Source organism: Microcebus murinus, unplaced genomic scaffold, assembly GCF_040939455.1.
Source record: "Microcebus murinus isolate Inina unplaced genomic scaffold, M.murinus_Inina_mat1.0 scaf001_hap2_Mmur4.0, whole genome shotgun sequence".
NCBI lineage: Eukaryota > Metazoa > Chordata > Mammalia > Primates > Cheirogaleidae > Microcebus > Microcebus murinus.
The window spans coordinates 563,890-568,815 of record NW_027438947.1 but is presented as its reverse complement, the minus strand read 5'-3'; positions in this window follow the sequence as shown (position 1 = coordinate 568,815).

Genomic DNA, 4,926 nt, shown 5'->3' with positions numbered 1-4,926 from the left:
TGTGATTCCATTTTCCTGTCTGATTGCTGTAGCCAAGACTTCCAGCACTATGTTGAACAGTAGTGGAGATAGTGGGCAGCCTTGTCTGGTTCCTGTTCTAAGTGGGAATGATTTCAATTTTTCCCCATTCAATATGATGTTGGCTATGGGTCTGTCATATATGGCTTGTATCGTTTTTAAGTATGTCCCTTCTATGCCTATTTTCTTAAGTGTTCGTATCATGAAAGGGTGTTGAATTTTGTCAAAAGCTTTTTCTGCGTATATTGAAAGAATCATGCGGTCTTAGTTTTTGCTTCTGATTATGTGCTGAATTGCATTTATAGATTTACATATGTTGAACCATCCCTGCATCCCTGGGATGAAGCCCACTTGGTCGTGGTGGATTATTTTTTTGATAAGTGTCTGGATTCGGTTAGCAAAGATTTTCTTGAAAATTTTTGCATCTATATTCATTAGAGATATTGGTCTGTAGTTTTCTCTTTTTTGTTGCATCGTTTCCTGGTTTTGGTATCAGAGTAATATTCGCTTCATAAAAGGTGTCGGGGAGGTTTCCGTTCTTCTCGATGTTGTAGAATAGTTTCTGCAAGAATGGTACTAGTTCTTCTTTGTAAGTGTGGTAAAATTTGGGTGTGAAACCATCTGGACCAGAACTTTTCTTTTTAGGGAGATTTTTAATTGCTGTTTCTATTTCGGCTGTTGAGATTGCTCTGTTCAGGGAATCTATTTCTTCCTGGTTGAGCCTAGAGATGCTGTGTGTTTCTAGAAATTTGTCCATTTCCTCCACATTTTCCAGTTTGTGTGCATAAAGATTTTTGTAATATTCATAAATTGTATCTTGTATCTCTTTGGGATCAGTTGTGATATCTCCTTTTTTATTCCTGATGGAGCTTATTAGAGATTTCTCTTTTCTGCTTTTCGTTATCTTAGCCAATGGTGTGTCAATTTTGTTTATGTTTTCAAAGAACCCACTTTTTTTTTTTTTTATCAATTTCCTGAATAGCTTCCCTGTGTTCAATTTTGTTTAGTTATGATTTGATCTTGTGGATTTCACTTCTTCTGCTGGGTTTGGGGTTGGTCTGTTCTTCTTTTTCCAGCTCTTTGATTCGTTTCATTAGATTGCCTATTTGTGATCTTTTTGTCTTTTGGTTATAGGCATTTATAGAGATAAACTTTCCTCTCAGAACTGCTTTAGCTGTGTCCCAGAGGAGTTGATAACTTGTCTCTCCATTGTCATTTTCTTCATAGAATTTTTTTTATTTCCGTCTTGATTACTTCACTTATGAAGTAATCATTTAGTAAGAGGTTGCTTAATTTTCACGTTTTTGTGTACAAACGTGAGTTTCTGTTAGGGTTGATTTCTAGTTTTATTCCACTACGATCTCAGAAGTTACATGGTATGATTTCTATTATTTAAATTTCTTGAGATTTTCTTTGTGTCCTAGGATATGGTCAATCTTAGAGAATGTCCCATGATCTGATGAGAAAAACGTATATTCAGTGCATTTTGGATAGAATGTTCTGTAACTGTCAGTCAGACCCAATTGTTCTAGAGTTTTGTTTAAGTCCATTATTTCTTTATTAATTTTCTGTTTGGAGGATCTGTCTCGTGCCGTCAGTGGGGTGTTGAAATCTCTGGCGATTATGGAGTTGTTATTAATCCATTTGCTTAGCTCCAGTAAGGTTTGCTTTATGAATCGGGGTGCACCTAAGTTGGGTGCATATATATTTAAAATTGTTATCTCTTCTTGTTGAACTGTGCCCTTCACCATTATATAATGACTCTCTTTGTCTTTCACTACTTTTGTTGGTTTAAAAACAAAATCGTCTGAAATTAGAACTGCCACACCAGCCTTCTTTTGGCTTCTATTTGCTTGGAATATTGATCTCCACCCTTTTATTTTTAGTCTATATGCCTCCTTGTAGGTTAGATGTGTTTCCTGAAGACAGGATATACTTGGCCTTTATTTTCTTATCCATTCAGCCAGCCTATGTCTTTTGAGTGGAGAGTTTAAGCCATTCACATTTATTGGGAGAACTGATAGGTAAGGTAGATTAGTGATCATTCTGTTGGGTAGGATGTTGTTGCTATGATTTCTCTCTTGAGCCATTGTATTATCTGGCCTTTAATATCTTTGGGTTTTGGTTGTTTTTATATTCCTGGGTTATTATTATGATGTTCCGTGCGTAACGCTGTTTTAAGTACTTCTTGTAGGGCTGATCTTGTCTTGGTGAATTCTCTGAGCCTTTGCTTGTCTGAGAATGTTTTTATTTCTCCTTCATATGCGAAGGTTAGTTTTGCAGGGAATAATATTCTAGGCTGGGCATTGTTTTGTTTCAAAAGAGTGAGAATGGGTCCCCAGTCTCTCCTTTCTTGCAAAGTCTCATTAGAGAAGTCTGATGTTATTCGAATTGGCTTTCCCTTGTATGTTACTTGCTTCTTTTGTCTTACAGCTCTTAGAAGGGCCTCTTTAGTTGATACTTTGGTCAGTCTGATGACTGCATATCGTGACGTCTTCCTGTTTGTGTTGAATCTCCCAGGGGTCCTCTGAGCTTCTTGAACTTGTATATCAAGATTTTGAGCAAGGCCTGGGAAATTTTCCTCTATTATATCTTCAAACAGCTTGTCCAACCCTTGAGTGTTGTCTTCTTCCCCTTCTGGTAACCCTATGACCCTCACATTAGGTTTCTTCACATAATCCCACAGTTCTTGTAGGCTTTGCTCTTTTCTCTTGTTTCTCTACTCTATTTCTGTGACTGATTTATATAATTGGAGGGTGTTATCTTCAAGCTCTGAGAGTCTTTCTTCTGTTTCATCTACCCTGTTCTTGAGTCTTTCCACTGTATTTTGTAGTTCCTTGAATTGATTCTTCATTTCCAGGAGTTCGGTTACACTTTTCTTCATTGTGTCTATTTCTTTTTCCATATCCTGGAGGCTTTTTGTGGTTTCTTTGTGTTGGTTATTGAGTTGTTGTTGCAGCTGGGTGAGTGTTCTTATGATCCACATACGAAATTCTTCTTCTGTCATATTGGTTCCCTGATTTTGGTTGGTGTCCGTTTCTAGGGGGCTGATGCTCCTCTTTGGGGGTGTGTTTTCCGTTTGGTTTTTCATATTTCCTGAGTTCTTTCACTGACTTGTTCCCATGTCAATCAGTTGTTGTTTCTTTCCTAAAGTTATTGTTTGGGTATTCACACAGCTTGTTTAGTTTCTGAGGCGTTAGGCGGTGTCTGTGGGTGAAATTGGTCCACTCCCTGTATATTGAGTAGGTGGGTGCCATGGAAAGGCTGTGCAAGATTCCGTCCCTGTCAGTAGGTGGCGTTTGCTTGGAGGAACAGCCTATGCTGGTGATTTTGTGTCCTGTTGTCAGCTGCTGTTCTGGCCGGAGCTGGGTTGGGTAAGCCTTCCCTCAGGCTGTTAGCAGGGGTCAAAGTTCTGTTCTCTGCTTCCGGGGAAAGCTGTCAGGGAGGGGCTGGAATGGTCCCACTCAGCCAGAAAGTCTGGGTGTGGGGGTGGGGTTGTCTGAGACCTGCAGCCTGGAGCGGGCCTCACTTCTTTCCACCCTCCCCAACTCCGCAGCTACTCCTGGGCCTCTGCCTGCAGGCCAGACCACAAGCCACCAGGCCTCCCCAGACTGTGATGCTGGCGTGGAGGTTCCCTGCACAGGAACGCCACTTGGATTGGGTGCACAGCCTCCTCCTGGGAGGAGGGTTGCCCTCTAGGACACCGATCCGCCCCTGGAGGCACACATACCTCAGTAGGCTGTTCACGTATAACCCTTCTGTGCCCCGGGCAATGCTAGCCCTTGGTGCAGGGGATCTGTTCTGCAGGTCCGACCTCTGGGTCCCAGAGTTCATACTGTATCCCCACCAGGGAGAAGAATTCCGGTCCCAATTCACCCACATGGAGCCCAAGCTGGGTCTATGTCTCTTAGCCTCTGAGTCGGCACCGTTCTCCTGGGAACACCATGCCAGCAGCACCTGGGAGGGCGGGCGGGTAGGGATCTCACAATCTGAGTTTCCCTTAGTCAGCTTTAGGGTCTCAAAAGGGAAGGTCCCGTTCCCTGGAGGTGACTCTTGCTGGTGGCTGCATTGTCTCTCTGGGCAGCTGCGGGTCTCATTGTGGTTTTGATTTGCATTTCCGTGATGATTAGAGGTGTTTAGCATTTTCTCATATGTTTGTTGACCATTCTTCTGTCTTCTTTAGAAAAGTTTCTGTTCAAGTCCTTTGCCCACTTTTTAATAGGGTTATTTGATTTTTTTCTTGCTGATTTTAGTGATTTCTAAGAATATTCTAGTTATCAGCCCCTTATCGGATGCATAGGATGCAAAAATTTTCTCCCATTCTGTAGGTTGTCTGTTTACTTTCATGACTATTTCTTTGGCTGTGCAGAAGCTTTGTAGTTTGATCATGTCTCATTTATTTATTTTTGTTGCTGCTGTGATTGCCTTTGGGGACTTCTTCATAAACTCTTTGCCTAGGCCGATGTCTAGGAGAGTGTTTCCTACATTTTCCTCTAGAATTCTAATAGTTTCATACCTTAGCTTTAAGTCTGTTATCCATCATGAGTTGATTTTTGTGAGAGGTGAAAGGTGTGGGTCCTGCTTTAGCCTTCTACAAGTGGCTATCCAGTTTTCCCAGCACCATTTATTGAAGAGGAATTCTTTTCCCTATCGTATGTTTTTGTCTCCTATGTCAAAGATTAGATGGCTATATGAGGATTGTTTTATATCAGAATTCTCACATCTGTTCCACTGGTCAATATTCCTATTTTTGTGCCAATTCCAGATTGTTTTAATTACTGCAGCTTTGTAGTATAATTTGATATGTGGCATATTGATACCTCCCATTTTGTTTTTCTTGCCTAGGATTGCTTTTGATATTCAGGGTTTTTTCTGATTCCATACAAATAATAAAATTATTTTTTCTAT